The sequence below is a fragment of the Cylas formicarius genome, unplaced genomic scaffold (genome assembly GCF_029955315.1).
Source record: "Cylas formicarius isolate icCylForm1 unplaced genomic scaffold, icCylForm1.1 PGA_scaffold_1__22_contigs__length_36826433, whole genome shotgun sequence".
Taxonomy (NCBI): domain Eukaryota; kingdom Metazoa; phylum Arthropoda; class Insecta; order Coleoptera; family Brentidae; genus Cylas; species Cylas formicarius.
Window position 1 is genome coordinate 18,745,900 of NW_026844264.1, and position 18,991 is coordinate 18,764,890.

Below are 18,991 nucleotides of genomic sequence, written 5' to 3' on the forward strand. Positions count from 1 at the left end.
ATTTCTACATAGTATAATTATTAATATACATAATATTAAATTTAATAATAATAATATAATAAAGAATCGTCACTATCGCTACTGTCGTCACCTAGTTCCCGATCAACTCAGCCACTAATAATTTAGAATAAATATTTTCTTATTTTAGTACTCGTTTTTCATAGTTAGACCAGCTTTGTACTGATATTTTAGCTACCTCTTGCCAAATTACGTTTATGGTACTATCACTAAATTTTGGTGCAGTGTTATACATACATATCGCCTGATGTTAAAATAAACAATTATTTGAAAATACCCCGGAGCATCAATGCTTAATTAAATTTAAAACGGTTGATTTACGTTTCAAATAAAAATTTCAAGTTTCTACAAATATTCGTTACGGTCCATATCAGGCAAGACCTACTTAATGCAGAATAAATTTCTGTTGGGATGGGTTTTGCCACGGTCCTGCGAAGTTTTGCAGTTAAGGTACTGTAAAATACTTAAAACGTCAAAGCAATAAATGCACTATATTTTTGGTCGTATTATACTATTGTTTTCTTGTAGATCCCATAAAACGGAGCGTTTCCTATGAAAACTGAACCACATACAAAACCTGTTGCCGCATATTGGTACGTTTTGAATATGACCCATATTTAAAGGCGACCGATACCGTTAGTTACATAATTCCCCATAAACGAACCATATCTAACGTAATAAATCAACCACTGACAACATTAAGATCTAAGGCAAAGATCGATACCTCTGAGTTGTTGCTCAGCCGCCCATTTTCGTTTAATTTTAAATTATACTCTCATCTGATTTATAGCCATAAACTGAAAAAGGGTAGTTAAAGGTAACGGTGTCTGCCTCATAAAATCCTCTTGATCGCCGTATGTTTTTTTTGTTTGTTGACTGTGGCGCTGTATTCGCGAATGGCTGGCTAATCGACGACATTAAACGACTAAACCACATTTCAGCGCTTGTTGGTAAATTATTGACATCATGCTCAGAGCCGTTGGCTTTAGATTTGATACTTTTTGACCATACCGTAGTGGAAAAGCTTTTGATCAAAATTTATATATTGTACATTTGCTTTGTCAAATACTGGATGAAGTTGTTTACTGAACCGTGTCGTTAACTACAGATTGGGAACGGATAATTATTTCTTGGAAAAACCAAAGCTTCCAACCAAATTTGAATAAAAAATACATAACTAATCACAAATAATTGCATAAAACAAACCCATATTCACAGCACAATGCCCAGTACTAATGTATTGGGTTTTTAATATTTCGATCTTGATATTGAAATTAGCTTTAAGATTTATACAGAGACCACCAATTTAAAGTTTTAACCTTATACTTTCACCCACTTCCTCCTAAATGACGAAGCACCTGTACCGGATATCCTTAGTAGATTGTCAAATTGTTGAAACCTAGAGACAAAAAACAAGGTACGCCTTTTGTTTACTCAACGATGGCAGCATTTTTGGAAGTATTTTTAGGATTTATAGGATCATGTTTCAACCAAACAATCATTTCGCTATTCCTATGTTATTTTTGCTTGCTTTATGGAACTCTTGGATGAATATCCTAAAAATGTTTTCCTACAACTCGTGCCGAATTCATTTATTGATTCAATTCCAAATGGTGTTTTAACAAAAAAAATCTTACGGAACTAAAGTGACCACTAACAAAAACTAAGCTATACTTAAAGATGTTCATTGCTATATGTATATTTTCTGGAATTCTTTTTTGTGTAGAACTCTTCAAAGATCAATCTGCCATTATCATCGCTTCTGCCAAACTTTGCTAAATATATAAATCCACGAATATTTCGGCGAAATTTACTTTAGTTAAAATGCACGTGAAAGTCTTTTTTGCAGGAAACAATAGACTAAGAATAATATTTTAACGGTTTCAGGTAACTTCTAAGAAAAATTTCATCTCGGAAACACAATTGTTAACAAGTACTGCACAAAAATGTCAACGCAGTTAGGTTTTCCGAGAACGTCACAGTTGAGCAAAATGAAGGAAGTGACTTCAATAAAGCGCGTTTCTATCAAACTTCATTATGTGGTACAGAACTAATTAGATCGCCTACCGTCACAGCTGATCCTCTGCAGTAGGTCGATTCTTCGAAGCAGTTGAAGATCGCCGATTGTGACGTTGCCACGTTTAGTTTGAAAATTGTCTGTCACAAGATGGCCTCGTGGTATCTAACTTCAACCCCTCCTGAAATTAATTCCTACGTTACTATTTAAAATGCTTACTAATTACTCACTTCAAACAGTCAACACGCTCTGCCATCAATAGTGGGAAGCAAATAGTTTCATGGCGGACCTAAAAGTAACAAACGTTGGATCAGTTTGCGGATTATCAAAACCACAAATAATCGGTTTGATTGATTTAATCGCTAGGACTAAGTTTGAAATAATCATTTCTCGTCCTAACCCTCATTAATTTGTCTATGTCTGCCTCAGCTAGCATCTCTGAGTTGGGATAAAGCAAACACCAACCGGTAATTTATACGATCGTCACTCATCCTTCAGAGGTAATTGAAACCAATAATAATAGTACGATAAGTTATAATTAATATTTGAAATAGTTAACAGGCAAGGGTGTGTTATTAAAAATCAATAATCCACTCCCAATGTGCTAATGTCAGTCAAAATATTTTTGTACTTTGACCATGTATTGAAATTATTGTCAAGTCTCGATTGGAACGTATTTTAATTACTGGCCAGGTATAAGCGTGATCGTTCGATGACGGTTTTTCGGCTGGTTGAAACTAACATATTGTCATTACGCTAGAATTAAAGTAGTGAGAGTATTAGCCATTTAATTTTATTTGTTTTAATATCTAATTTGCCATCCCATCGTCAAAACCGCTATGGTGTGTTGGCACTCACAAAGTACAGGCCATTTACTGACACCGAATTGGTCTTTCTTAAAGATAAGAGGAGGTACTTCACCCTCTTTAATCACAGTTTTTTCCACTCGGTGACTATAAGCATGCAAGTTAATTATCTGATTAGTTTCAAAAGTAATGAGAAAATGCTAAATAATACTAAATAATAATAAAATAATAATAAAAACTTGTTTTCATACTTATATTACGATAGCGCCATTATTTTTTCGATATTAGCATTATTCAAAGATGCTAGAGGGTGTTCAAAATAAACGAATATATTTGGATCATTTTAAATTTTAAAAATCTCAATTTCTTAAATGGCACACCCTATATATTATTTGCATTATGAAAGATCTTGCAAAAATCTACACCTCTTATTGAGTATTTCCTATACCCATTTTTAATGCTTTGCGATTTATTTCTACTTTTCCTTTCCTTTCGTCCTTCCGCCTAAGACTATTGCTATAATATTATCTGGCTATGAAAAATAACATTGAAAAATAAACTCATAAAATGTATTGTGGTGTCCGTAAATTAATGCAATTCCCCCTTTTTTTAGGAAACAGATGCACATTGGCAACGTTGCCACCGCAGTTATTCATGATTCAGGAAGTGCACGCAGAGGGACAGCTATTTACAGTTAGACAGATCCAGTCGTCCTTGGATTCGACTTGAATAAAATGCACTGCTAGACGTACGTGCTGAACTAAATTTAAATAGATTTCGAAACGACTCAAGCTGAAACGTTCTTCTAAAAATTAAGCTTAAGTGTTATGGATCAATTTTTTGGTTTTTACAATATGTACAAACTGACCTGCTAGTAGTTGTGGTTCAAAATGCTGTAGGTTTTAAAAGTTTGCTAAATGGATTGATTATATAAATTCGTTATTGGAAATAAACGAGATATAAATTCCAATAATATGTTGCGTTAATTGTCCAGATAATTCACACAAATATTTCGTTCGCAATTCCAGAAGGCACTAAGCATTACCCTTTCAAGCGCTTTTAATGGGCGTCCTTTTTGCACGTTTGCGTCATTTCTTAGATTGACTTTTGGTCTCACGATTGAAATAAGGAATCCGCGTTTCGTCAGTGGTTATTGACGACAAGTATCAGATCGAGTGAGTTTCTGTTCTAGTATCAAAACCAAACATCCCTGGTATCTTATGCTGGACCCTAGCGCCATACGCATTGAACCCATCAAGGAGTCATTAGGCAGGGCTGGGCCAGGAAGTGGTCAGGCAGAAACAAATTCGTTGATACGAACTAGACCAATATACGTAGATGCCGTTAGGCAGTTGTGATTCGGCAATGGTCGGAATTAATGACATTGATTAATTGTTAATTAAACATTTAAGAATGATTCTCTGTACTGATTGTAATGCATCAAAACTATTAGTTAGTTTTGGTTAGTCTAAAAAAGGTTAAGCTATCCGAAAAAAAAAAGACGTCGGTCTTATAGGCGTGTGAATGAACATTATTTTACAGCTATAAAGTGTTTACGGAGTGTCAACGGAATTTTTGATAAAAATGTTATACATGCAATCTCAACGCTTAGGGTTGAAAATGTTTAAAATGTTGAAAATGTAATGACACTGTATATTGTCTAGTTTTACGAGAATTCATTCACCAAATAGTAAGCCATGTTAGCAATGCTAAATTGACATAGTATAACTAAATCCAGTTAATTGTCTAATTTAGCAAATCTGGCTTTTATGTAATGGAATTATTAAATTATCGTGTTTTTTTTTTCAGGCGGTAAGTGGTCAGACCCAATCCAAAGTTCGAAGGTAAAGAGAGTGCTTGTAATTAGGACCTGGCCTATCGGATGACCTACAATGTTCAGTTCAGGTCAGTGATCATATCATTATTTGCCGTAAAATTACGCAAACACAAAAGCCTTAAGATATTCTCACTGGTCAAATGCTTTGGGACACAGAACTAATTTTGACTTTGTGTATCTCTATGATTTGCTTTCATTTCCTTTAATAAGTCTAGAAAAGTTTTCCAGACTACCTTGTAAATGTCACCTTTACAGACCATAGTCTTATGTCTTTCCTAAACAATGTTTATGTAAATTGCAAGTGCAAATAAATGTCTTGGACTTCCATTGCCTTGATTATTTACTTCAAGATGTAAGAATACAGTATTCACCTTAAGACGACTCTAAACATTTGACCAGTCGAAACTTCAAAATACCTAGTTTAATCAACATTTTCAATTGCCTATGACAATCCAACAAACACATTTATACATGCATATAGTCCGTTATAGTATATTATGCAACAAGTGCGGTAAACGGCATTTGACTCAGGAGTTTCTTGACACGAGCGGAGCGCAGCGGATCCAGTGTTTAATAAACGAGTGACTTATAGTATATTATGCATGTATATTTGACTCACTAGTTTATTTGACACGAGCGGAGCGAGTTTTTAATAAACCAGTGAGTTAAAAAGCTGTGTTGCATATTATACTTTTTCTACCACCGTCAGTTTTTGGATACATTTTCGCAAAACAACACAAATACATTTACTGACATGACCGCCAGAATTGACAAACGTCAAAATTCAAAGCGTGGGAAATATCTCCGAAATCATCCGATTGCTTCCAAATCCGCACGATAAAATCCCGGAAATGTCCGAAGTGGCTCGGATTCATGGGAAACGAAACTGACATGGTAAAGTGACGCTTCCCGCGCGCTAGATCGGTGTTTAATTAGGTATTTTACAGACGGCAGTAGAAAAAATATTTTGTAATAAATTGCTTTGCGGTTGGAGACCCTGGATAACGACAGTTTCGCAAGCTTGCATACTTGGGTATTTTAGAGTAGGAAGTAAAAAAACATTATTATTATTATTATTATTGTACAGATGGACCAATATACATGATGATATCGATGATAATACTTTAATATAATATTTTTCAGAAATGTCTATCCTGCCATCCACTGTGACTGAGCCATTTTTATCGCTCAAGTTAAATGTTTGTGGAGAGTTGTTTCCTTTACCAACTGAAGAAAAAGATTATCAGATATTTTTTAAGTTCTCTGTTGTCTCTCTAACCTACGAAAATAATCTATTTCCGAGCTCCCACCATTAGGATTTCGAAGTATGTAAATTCTAGTTCAATTTGGTAGATGTGTGAATGTTTGGTTAAAGTTGGTGGAGGACGTCCATTATTTCAACAATTTAACATTTCCCATCTCGCTTAACGGTGATATACAGTAACCCTTTCAAACACGTCACTGTGACCGCCTTTTGCTTTCAAAAATTCAGTATTCCCACTGACGCCTTATCGTCACAAAGAAACTTCAGGTTTTTCTTCAGTGACGCTCATTACGAAAGTAAGCCATCTGATAAACCAATGAAATGTGGGTGCTTAAGTGGTTGATGTCGCGTATACCTTGCGATAACCTTCGACAAAAAATTAATGATTTTTAAAGTCAATGTTTCGACAAAATAAAGTCTCAACGAGAAATGCAAAATGATGTAGACCACCTACAGCTTCATTATGTATTTGGGTAATGCTTTGTGATCCGTTTCAAAAATGCCTCTTCTTTCTGCGTTTGATAAGTGTGCCTGTCGCGTGGTTACGTGTCATTAGTTAGCGGCCGCGCTTTTTTACAGCCGAACAAATTACAGTCTTCGTGCGCAGTCAGAAATCACCGCTACCTTTTATGTAAAAAGCAGAAAAGGTGTCGGTGTATCGGTAGTGGACAAATAGCGAGTTTCAGCTCGTCTATACTACAGAGGGAGTCGGACTCAACTATTCTGTTATTTCTTTAGTCACGCGATAAGTATCGAATAAATTAATTGCCTTTACTTATTTATTTGCCTATTTACTTACCAGTAACTTAATATGAAACTTCAAAATATCACAAATTTGCTATTTTTACTCATTTTTGGTTTAAGCCGTGCAATGTGGGCCAGGCAGTTCAAGCCATATTCAATTTAAGTCTGGATATTTCTAAGCGATACTTTTATTAAATATTGCTAAAGTCGTAAGTGCTGAAGTGAGAGATAACAAATCGTAATTTACACAATTTTATATTAGAAAGAAGATTTAATTATATTAGAAATATTCTGTTATTACCACAAAACGCAATTAATTTATTTGACATTTCCGTTGCAGGTGCCATAAAAATAATCTCAGAAGATATTTTATGATACTCAATTAAACAGTTAGAGACCAGATGTTGATTTTAGGACACTCGTAAAATATAATTATCAAAATCCCGCTGGCGAATATTAAAAAAAATCAAAATTAGGCTTTGCATGCACATTTCTAACGTAACGCTACAAACAAGCTTCACTTTGCCGGATGATAAATGGTTTTAAAATTAAAGACTATTTTGTAGCTTCCTTTGTACCTTGCTCACATCTACGTTTTATGGCGGATGTAAGGTTTAATGCTTATGGTAACCCAAATGAATGAATTTCGAGAAGATTGCCTCCTTCGTTTTTTTATTTACTTAAATGGAAAATGATGTATAAAAAATACCGCAAAGAATTAGAAGTGGTTCCAAAAATTGCGCTACTTATACGTTATTTTTGTATATATATTTGTTGGGTATGTCAAAGAAATTAACTATTATTATTATTATGAAAATTATTTTCATGGCTACTTGCGAAGAATGATCTTCAGTAGAAGTTGGAATGTGAAAGTTGCAGTCTGAGAGGTCAACCCACTTTTCAGCAACGAGGTTTTAACGAGAGGAAGTTCTGGAGTCCAGAAATTTAAATGTTTAGTTGAAATTTGTATTGGTTTTTTGGCAGTATTTCTAGATTTATGTTTTTCGATAGACCTGGATTTTTTTTCAAGAAAAAAATAATGTTATAATAATCTTACTGATTATGTCCAGCATCAGTTGCTTACTAGAATGCCGTGCTTTATTTGACAGTTCAGTTGCATGTTTTACAAGCACATAAAATATAAATTAGTAGTTGGTAGTAGTAGTAATAGTTATAGTAATAGTTGATGGAATTCGAAGGACTTTAATTATGTATCTATGTATTCCATTCTATCAAAATAAAAGATGAAAGCTAGGCATTTATTAAACACCCTTTATAATTGCACATATATTAAAAATATTTAGTATTATAACGAATATTGCACTGAAGTTTCCGTTCCATTTATTTTGTATTTTTTTGCTTCATTTTATATTTTTGCAATTCCGTCTCAATATTAGATAAAAATATATACTTGAAAGACATATACTAAATTTAAGAGCTTATTCGTGGATAAAGTAAAAAAGCTTTATAAACCTAGCCTAAAAAATATGGCTTTCAAGATTTCCAAGTTTCTTTTTTAAAACAAACATACATTTGCCCATAACATCCATACTCATCCTACCAACGAACAAAATTACTTTGATTTATTTTAATATTGTGTGATTTTTTAATATTGTGTGATTTTTGTTTTGTTAGTTCGTAACCGATTTTTTTTTGAATATTTTGAAAATGACTCATACTCCAAAAATATCAAGTTAGGCTCTAATTTCGTCCATAACTTTTTGAGTCGTTTTGTACTAAAACATGAAAAGCACAAGTCACCACGTGGCCGATATAAAGATACTTCTGTTAAAACATGTATTATATCGCATATCTCTTCTAAGAACTAATTTTGATAAGCACATAACACAATGCACGTACGACTTTTTCTATCGAACGAAATAATTAAATCGTTAAAAAGGTTTTAATTGTACTATTATTAAATAACTTTGCCATCGATTCCTACGATCTTCAAACAAAACGTTGCCGTTAATTAAGTAGCTGATTGACTGTTATTAAAATCGAGATAACTGACCCGATTTCTTTTAAGAAATTGGCGTGGTCAACCTGCACGATTTTTCCTGGTGCGATGTTTTTATACTTTCTTCGTTCGTTCGTCTCACTTAAGCGCGAACAATGGTGCTCGCAGGTGGTCGATAAGTTCAACGTTCTAATTAATTACGACCCGAAGAGACAGCGGGGTTTCTGTCATTGACAACCTATTGGTGTGGCTGTCAACATAAAAACGCTAAGTCAAATAATACATAATAATACATAATAATAATATGAAAAAAATTTGAGATGTTTGGATGCCTAATAACAACGCAGATGTTCCTAAAATAGGTGAAAGCCATCTGAGAATCGTCAAATTATCGCGAAAACAGGACGCACATAAAGTTTTAAAATCATCAAGATTTAGCATCGTTTACTTACAAAATTACAATATTCCTTCAAAATGTCTAAATAGAATCATCGAATCATCGAATCATCGAATTATGCATAGTAATGTGCAAATTTGCCTCCACCTCTCAATGGGTGCCATGAATCTTCCCAACATGACCAAACAAGTTGTTGTAATTATCAGTGCACTATTCTATACGAGGTGTGTTCAAAAAGTAAGGTGACTTTTGTAATTGGGCGGGCTACGTACATTCGATCTTCAATATTTTGTTATTGTTGTTATGTTTGCACATTTACTAATTTTGTGAGACGTGTTTTGGTTATTATGTGCTCGCCGATTTTCTGCTGATAAAAAACAAATGAAAGCGTTGAAAAAGTAAAACAAATGGTGTTCAAACTGCTTAATTTCGAACAAAAGGACGGTCGAAGGAGCATCGCTGTTAAACGACGTCAATGATGGTCCTCATAACTGGTGACAAATCGTGGGTATAATGGAAGAACCCAGAATCGCCAAGACCGAAAAAATCACCTCAAATTAAAGCAATACGAAGAAAACTTCCGGAATTCATGGATTTTGCATCACGATCATGCACCTGCTCACTCATCGTTGCTTGTATCTAACTTTTTGGAAAAAAACAAAACCAGAATCCTGCCTCAGCCACCATATTCATCGGATATAGCCCACTGCGACTTTTTCCTGTTCCCAAAACTCAAGAAATTCATGAAAGGAAGGAGAAAAAATCGCTGGAAGAACTCAACGCTTTACCAGAAAGTGCTTTTGATAAAACTTAAAACTTACCTTACTTTTTGAATATACCTCGTATATATCCTCTTAAAAGTTAAAGACCGGATATTTGGTTTCGCTTGGCAATTGCAAAAGTGTAATTTTTGTTTCGCTTCTAATTTTCTTAAGTCCTCAACAATGTAGTTATTTGCTACTATTTTTAGTTTCCACTAAAAATGTTTGAGTTATTATTGTACATTCAATTGAACCTGGAACAATTCGGATGGTTTTAATAGACAACTTGTCCATTTGCCTAACTTAGGAAAAATCAGTAGACCAAATGCGATATAGTCACCGTCAATTACTTTGCGTGCAGTAAAATATTTCAAACGAAATAAATATTTAAATTTGAATAAAAAAAAAGAAAGAGAAAACGTCAAATATGATTAAGTGGTTTCAGAAAAACAATAAGTATTAAAGAGTTAAGGAATTCTGTTTATAATTTAAAAGTTACAAATATTAATTGCAATATTTGCGGAACTATGATTTACGTCTTAAATTTTAAAAAAAATTTAATATAAGCTTTTACATTTCTTTTTTATTTTTCATTGTAAATATATAGTATATACTTTTCAAATCTTAGATTTTTTGGTTTAGTTTTAGGTTAGTTGGCATAGATTTTTGTACCAAATATTTAAAAATCCAAATTAAAAAATAATATTTGCTGCAAAGTTCACCAGATAGTATCACTTGTCCTAATCCTTTTAACGAGCTCTTACTTTTTTGTTATTTGTTAATAACACTGTAGAGATTCTTTCTTAATAATATATATAATATATTATTTTAATTATACATATAATAATAATTTTATTTTAAGAACGAATATTCTTTTGGCTTGAACAAGATTGTAAATTTATGCAATTATTGGTTCCTTGCATCCATTGCATGCAGATTTGATAATACATGAATGACTTACCATCCAAAACATCTTTCTACGTTTTACTGAACTCTTGTCATTAAGCTTGTCTGTTATAAGTCGCGTTATCCAGTTCTTGTTATCTTTTTCAACTTTCTGTTCTCTTCTAATGCTCTAGCCTTTACCAGAGAGGAATTTCCGAGTATTTCAAATTTTAAATTGTTTTATAGCCATCGGAATAAATTAATAAAGTAAGGAGTGAAAAATGGAGTTCAAAAGTGATTAGACCGACATGTTTCAAGAACTTGTCAAGAGCATCATGAGGAAAATAGGAAATTAAATCTAAAACATCCAGTCAATCAAATAAAAAATCTGCAAGTCTTTCCAGTTCCAGTAATAAATTTAAATTCGAAATAATCATTTTTAACCGTCATACATTAAGATACTATGGAAAATTAGCAGTAATGCAAACTGCGAACTCCATTTCAGTTTTCAAGTGTAAATATATACCGATAGTGCAATTGGTCCACTACCGAACTTCACCAAAGTAAAACGCGGTGTTTATAACAAGCTATTGGCTTCTTGAATTACTTCTTACTACGAGTACCTCTACCTTCGCAAGGAATATCTAATTAAAATTTTTAAGCGGCACAATTACGGCGTTGTAATTGTATATATTTTGAGTTAATTTGGACAAAATGTTCTCGAAAAGATGATTATAATTGGTCCTGACGTCTTTGACGCCGAGGTATTGGTTTTCGCATTATTAAATTGGATTTTTTATGACTCGCTGCGGTGAAACCTGCGGAACTTGTTGGGATGAGGTTATTAATGTCATGTTTTGGCGTGTCAAAGACCGAGAAATTTTACGTTCACATGCACGTGAATATTGTCTAATTTATTATTTAATTTCGTTTAACTTTCGAAAATATTGGCTGTTTTCTCACTTATTTACATGTGGCTCAAGGCATTTAGTCACAAAATTTTGGAGATGCATTAATTAATACTCTTTGCATACAGTCGAAATCACGAGAGATGACGACTACGTCATCATCGCATGCATATATTAGAATGAAACCCTCAATTTTATAGTCTAAGTGGGATTCAATGCACGCATTAAACAAAAGATTTTAGAGCATATTGCCATTCACAGGAATGGCAGATGCCAAGTTTGTTGTTGTCACGAAATTGTCACATTTTAGTGATTTTTGTTACAGAATTATTTAAAAACTCATCATTTTGAGTTATGTGCGCTTTTCAGTTCTGTAGGTTTTGAAGGATAACGTATAGCGTCAAAGTGAATAAATATTAAAATACAACTCCCTAAAATATAATATTCGTACTTAACGTCTTAGGATCTTATGTACTGGATCTCTCTTATGTACCCTTATTTTCAAATTTTTCATAAATGCTTCCTGGACGATTGAAATTTGGTTTCTCTTGCTGTAAATGGTCTCTGATTTAATTAGTCAACTTTAGGGAAGCGTATTTGAATAGAAACTGCCTAAAACTAAATTATTAAAACTAAATTAATTAACTCTCCATCTAAATCTAGTAAGTCTAGTAAAAAATGTGTTGTAAAAAAAATGTTTGTTATCCTAAGTAACTTCTGTAACACCTCTCGATATTATATTCGTTTAACGTGTTGTCCGTAGTGCCATCTCATTACGTAATAGAAAACTATTCAAGAGTTTGCGCACAACTCTCATGTGGTAGGAGCTTCTAGTAGTGGTTTCATTGATTTTGTAGGTCGCTATTATAGCAATTAAGACCCAAAAAAATTTCTACGGTGCAATCTTCGATATTAAGAGCTCAAAGTTTAAAGCCTATAATAAAATTGAATTAAAACAAGTGAATATCATTAACAAGTTTCATAAAAAAATATTTAATTCGTTTCCCACACTATAACGCTTCGTTCAGCACACCGGTAATTACTATCAACAGAAACTTGATACGGGGAACAACTTAATTATTTTCGTGACCGAGACAGACGCAACGTACGTGTGTACTAGACGCTTAATAGCGCCTTCGAATTCCTAAAATCCATAGCAAAACTGTACCCATAAGAGTTTATTAAAATAGCTTTTTGTGAATGACAGCCGTAAGTATTCCGCCCAACGTTTTAAACCGTCCATCACGAGCACTTTTTATTTAAAAATTATTCCGAAAACCGCTGTCAAAAACGAACCGAATTAAACAGTTAACTATAACTGTAGGTCTATACCTTAGAAGTCAATTTTAAATGTTTTATCCCAAACATAAATGCCAGGATAGATTTTTTTTTGCTTATCAAACGTGAATTCAGCACCCATGCTTATGCCATTGGTAAATTGTCACATGATGTGGCAATTTACCAATGGCATGTGTTTATGCTAATTATAGAATATTTGTAATAGTTAGTTAGAAAACTTTTTGCTCACATAAAGGAATATATTGAAATACCGCTTGATTAGTAACAGCGTAAACTAAACGTTGGTTCATTTAATTCATTTATTGTGGGTAGTCCCATATAAAGCTATAACACAGGTCTACAAAACTAAACTTTTTGACAGATATTTTTATTTTGAAAACTGATTTTACATAATTTTGGCAGGCTGATTTCAAAAATTCTATGCATTTATTGGTCTCACGTAAGCTTTTTTGTAAATATTAATGAAAAAAAAACTATATTTCTAAAATAATTTATTTTTTGTCGCACATTTGGCTGTGTGTTTTTGAGGGATAATCCCGTTTTATCATCCAGCAGTGGTCCGCCATAATCATTATGCTCTACCTGCCTTGGAAACCTCTCTCCCTGTTTTTGGAAAACTGCTCTAAGGAAAATAGTTCAAGTGTGAAAACAGGCAAGTTCCCAAGAAACTTATCAGTTACTTCTTTAAATGAATCCCAGGCGTTTTTCTTGACATTGGTCATTGTGTTTTGAAAATCCTTGCCTTTGCATAATGTTCTTATCTGCGACCCAACAAAAATCCCTTCTTTTATCTTGACATTAGATATGGCTGGAAAATTCTCGCACAAATATTTGAAGCACTGTCCATTTCTTTCTAGGGCTTTAAAAAACTGCTTCATCAAACCAAGTTTGATATTCAGAGGAGGCAGTAAAACTTTTTTGGGGTGAACTAAGCTATCTCTTAATACATTTTTGTTACCAGGTGTAAGGCTCTTGAGGAACATTCTATTTTACTCTAATGTCTATCTTTTACCCTACTGTCCTACTCACAAATAAACCATGGAAATTTTGTATAACCCCCTATTGCACTTCAGCACTTGAATGTCATCACAAAGCATCAAGTTTAAATGTACCGAATAAAACGCCTTTTAAGCTACGCTTACTTGAGTCAATAAGCAGGCGCCATTCTTCTTTTTTATACGGACATTTCCTGATTTTGAAACTAAGTCAGTAATATTGTTGCAATACACTAGCAGTCCCCCGGTAAAAGCTTGATGTGACACCAGGTGCCAGTAAATGCTTGTCAAGAAGTGTGGACGCTAACAATCATTTAATTCGCTCTGGTTAAACACTTCGAGCTCTCTCTGAAATTATAGTGTGAAATTTGAGTCATCTGGGTCGGAATTAGATTTTTCTGATTCTGACGGGTAGGTATCGGTACATCTGACCCATGAGGAACTGGTCGAACAGCAGAGTAAATATGTTGAATCCTTGAACATTACATGATCAAAAATAACGATCATCACTGTGATTCCTAAGCTCTCGCCATACCACAGGAACACCAAAGCTTAAACATTTCTTTCTGCCTTTTTGCCTTTCTTAATGCTTCAACGCAAACGAAACAAATAGAACTAGGACCCCGATCTTGGTCGCCAATTTTTTACATAACAATAAATTTTTCACGAAAGAAATTATAGTTTACCTTTGCTTGACTACGAAATAACTACCACAGATATAACAAAAGTTATTTGGATTATCCACACAATATCTTCTTCCCATATTTATACGTTCTAGAACATTAGAAATACGCAACAACGGAGACAGGAGCCGCGAACACAGTAGCACGACAATCAATACAGCCAAACTGCGCATAAGCAGGTTAAAACGTTGTATTGAGGCTTTTGCTCCAACTCTGTTGCTTTGCAGAGAAATCTAATTTTATCTGGTGTTGCCAAATCACATTTAATTTCATAAAAATCAATTCATTTAAAAATCATGTCTCACGCGGAACAAACATATTCATGTCATAGGTATATATATATATTAATAAATAAATAAAAATAATATTTTTAAGATGTAGAGCGCTATAAAAAAATTGATGTGATTTAACAAAAGTATGGCGTTTTTTTGAAAAAAGGGCATTCAAGAATATATAAATAACAGCTTTCAAACATTAAAATCACTGTAGACCATCCTATTCAATAGAAAATTATTTTCATTATTTGAATCCAATTTTTATCCAATCATGAATAAATGTAGTTAATAGGTGGGTAAATTTAATTTGAAAAAAAAAGAAAAAATTGTAAATATATCAAAAGTCACACGAAATTGTTGTTTGTAGATAAACTAACAGATATAGAAAAATTCCACAATTTTGTTTACTTGGTTCTAGTGGCCAGCGGGTATAAATAGTAGTTTCACAGAAAGTGACTTATTTGACTTATCAAAAAAAAAAAACATTCAAATACAGTATTTTGTGTCTTAATTGGATGCAAGTAAGCGTTTTAGAAATAAGGGAAATAGAACTTGCGGCGTGAAACAACATTACCCGAATGGCAAGGGTTCTTAGTAAGCTCCCTGTTAAAAATGTGTATTTGCATCAGAAACGCCATTTGCGTCGAAACTCTAAGATATTCGTCGGTGTTTCGAAAATGGCTAAATAAAGGAAAATTTAACGCCGACCGAATGTCAAACATACTGCAAACGATGGGACCAAGATTTCACGGCGGAATGTCTCGCGGTCAAGCACGAGACTGCCACGCATATTTTGCATATCTTTTGACATCTTAAATATAACGCGAGCCTTTTCAGCGACAACCATATACTTTTCGTTTTCCATATTTAGTGTTATTGTTGTTTTCTCTTTTATCGACCCGATCAAATACTTCTAATGTGTGTTAGTGGTTATAAGGTCCGTTCTTGATGCGTGCGTTTTAAAACCCCTTGTTCCTTTGCGCTTTAAAAATATAGGTTTAAACTTATTTAAGGACATAAAATAATTCCATCGATTTGAAAATTTAAGCCATTTAAAGACGAAAAAAGGCGACATTTGTTTCACTTTCTTTTCACTACTTATTTTAAAAACAACCAAGTTAATATACGGAAAATTAACACGGACGAGTCCAAATACGGCCTTGGAATCCTAAGTTTTATATACACATGGCTTGACATCGAGGTAACAGATGTAATCCCATGGCGTAGGATATTAATCCTCCCTAAATAGATGGAAATACTTAATGTTTCTTTCAGCTTAAAGGTCAATAATTTTTTTAAACTCGGTAGGTGGTTAATACTAAAATATAACAATCGCCTCCAAAACTTGACCAGGTGTTTGAAATTCGACTCTCAGCACTGAGGTCTGGAAATAAAATAAAATTTTCATAATCTTTCAAAGAAACTACCACGGGTTACTGGAATGCATTTTACAAAATTTATGACAATGATTTGTAAATTTTTTTTTTTGGTTTTATTTGTTAACGAATTTATTTAAAAATTTAACATAGTTTAGCGCCAAATTTAGAAATCGCTTACCACATTGCATTACCTTTAAACCCCCTGAACATTAATTTCACATTTAAATTTAATGAAACATTAAAATTAATAAGGACTTTTCTAGCATGTGAAATTGAAATATCAAAAGGCCAACAATAATTTAAAAAATTAATTATAATAATAAAAAAATAATATAAGTTTTTCTACTCCCGTCTGTAAAATTCCTAATTACACACCGATCCAGCGTACGGGAAGCGTCACTTTACCACGTCAGTTTTATTTCCCACGGATCCGAGCAATTCGGACATTTCCAGGATTTTACCGCACGGGTTTGGGAGCAACCGAATGTTTTCGGAGATTTTACTGCACGGCGTGAATTTTGACGTTTGTCACTTCTGACGGTCATGTTAGTGAATGTATAGGTGTTGTTTTGCAAAAATGTACCCAAAAACTAACGGTCGTAGAAAAGGTATAGTATCCAACACGGTTGGTTGGCTTATTAAACACTCGCTCCGCTCGTTCCAAATAAGCTAGTGACTCAAATGCCGTTTACCGAAATTCTTGAATAATATACAATTCTGATACATTCAAACCTCCTTTTCCTACTCACGACTCTAAAATACGGAATTTTCCACTGGTTAGTCCTAAGATATGGGAGTACTTTTTGTGTTTCTCCTAGTTTCCTATCACAATTTCGATAATAATGAACTGAAATTTGGTATAGTCCATCTCAATCTTCATCCTGCTGACTTTTTCCAGCAATTATGGAAGTTATCTGCCGACGGCAATACAACTGGGGTCCGGTATGTATTAGGAACGGACTCCCAAAGGTATTGATAATTATATAATTTTGTTGTTTATTGAGGTGTGTATAATCCTATTAAATGAAACTAAGAAAAAACAATAGCATTAAATATGTACAATGAATTCATAGCTCGGAATATCTATACAAGATTACATTTTTATTCTAAATGACTAAATCTAATTCTGTTTCACTATCAGAGTCGTCATGGAGATTAATTATAATAGGATTTATGTTGTTTTGTATAGAAATGTAAGAGTCCTCAATGTTTATAATGCGCTATAGTGAAAGTTTCCAGCTCTCAATTGGTATCAAATTTTTTAACATTGGGATTTAAAGTAGGAGTAACATTTTCTGTTCCGACCTTTGATTTTACTTGGTTCCACAGACATGATCTATTGAGTTAAACATGCAATGATATAGACGAATACGTAAAACAGTATGTCCAGCCTGTTTGGAAAAAATATCGCATACATATCGTTGTAATTGCATATGAATTTACGACTTCCAAAAGTTGCCCTTTTTTGTGACTGACTGTGATCTTTCTAGCTTTCGGTTTTTGATGAGGCTGGTGCTTTGCGTAGCCGACGGCTGTTATTGGGAATATTTTTTAAAAGATTGTTTTGAAACCAATTTTCAAAAAGTTCGGCACTTGTATCCTCATGATAATTCCAAATGGAATCCTTAATATTCTTTGCAAATAACACCAAGCAGTTTGGGACAGATCCGTCTTCTGATCCAGCGTGTATTATAGTGATGCGCTTTCCTTTATATGGAGGTGCTTTCGTCTGAGTTCAGTTTTGGGTGGAATGAGCCCATCCTTTGGATACAGTGTCGTGTGTATCGAACCATGTTTCATCAAGGCAAATTATGTATCTGTTGTCTAATCTATATCTTTTAATTTTTTGCAGGTAATTGAGTCTCCCAAGTACGTAATCTGTGTGATTCCATTGCTTTTGTCTGTTTTGCGGTACTTAAATCCAATTTTACAAACAACTCTTTGGAGGGTGGCACTTATATTGATTTGTCGTTTTCTAGCTTCTTTCTCAGTTTATCCAAGGCAGGAACTACTTCGCTTTGTTAAAGACAATATATTTTCCTTCATATTAGATTCTGATCACTATTGTCTATAATGTGAGTTTTTAAATCACTACGTTTATTTTTTTTCTTCGATTCTACACTATTAATAATATCCCTTATCGGCAATATTGGCGTTTTTGTAAGTAGACAGGTTTCTTTTAAAGCTTCTTGTTGAATAAGTCCTCTACCGATTAAAGTTTGATACACATTTTTCACAACCTATTTGGCATCAAGCGAGAAATGATTTCGACAGGACATTGTTATATTCTCGTAAAATAACTTTTTCGAAACGCACAGTAAAAACGATTATTCAGCACTGCCACAAATGGTCAACACTCAGGAAATATACCAGAAATAAAGAAATGTACCTGGTTAACAACAGCTTAAAAAACAGCGTTAAAGCTTCATTGAGCAGGATCAATCGAAAGCCACCACGATGAAGATTGAGACAGACTATACGCCTTAACAATTAATTAATTAATCAATTAAATGATTGCTTTTTTTTCTCTTGTACATGAAAGAACCACTCTATATACAGAATTTTGTTACTTTTGCAAGTGTTTACTAGTATCGCAATATTATTATTAATATGCGGACCTTAGGTTAACTGGAGCGCAGGGCTTTATATGGTTATTTATTTGCATTTTATGATTAGTGTCTCGCAAGATATTTTATCAAAATCAGCTCTAATAGATCTAACAGTAAATGTCCGTCAGTAGAATGAATCGCTAAAATTAAATAA

The 18,991-nt window shown here is 33.5% G+C and overlaps 1 protein-coding gene across 2 annotated transcripts in view; it reads left to right on the plus strand.

The window, feature by feature from the left end:
* The window catches only part of LOC132697375 (gastrula zinc finger protein XlCGF53.1), a 343,567-nt gene that overhangs the window by 143,321 nt on the left and 181,255 nt on the right, over positions 1-18,991 (plus strand). Inside the window, exon 2 of one of the 2 annotated variants that reach the window (XM_060662825.1) lies at positions 4,651-4,746. The exons of the other annotated variant lie outside the window; for it this stretch is intronic. The gene's annotated coding sequence lies outside the window, so the exon portion shown is untranslated. The remainder of the gene's footprint in view (positions 1-4,650; positions 4,747-18,991) is intronic. 2 annotated transcript variants of the gene reach the window in all.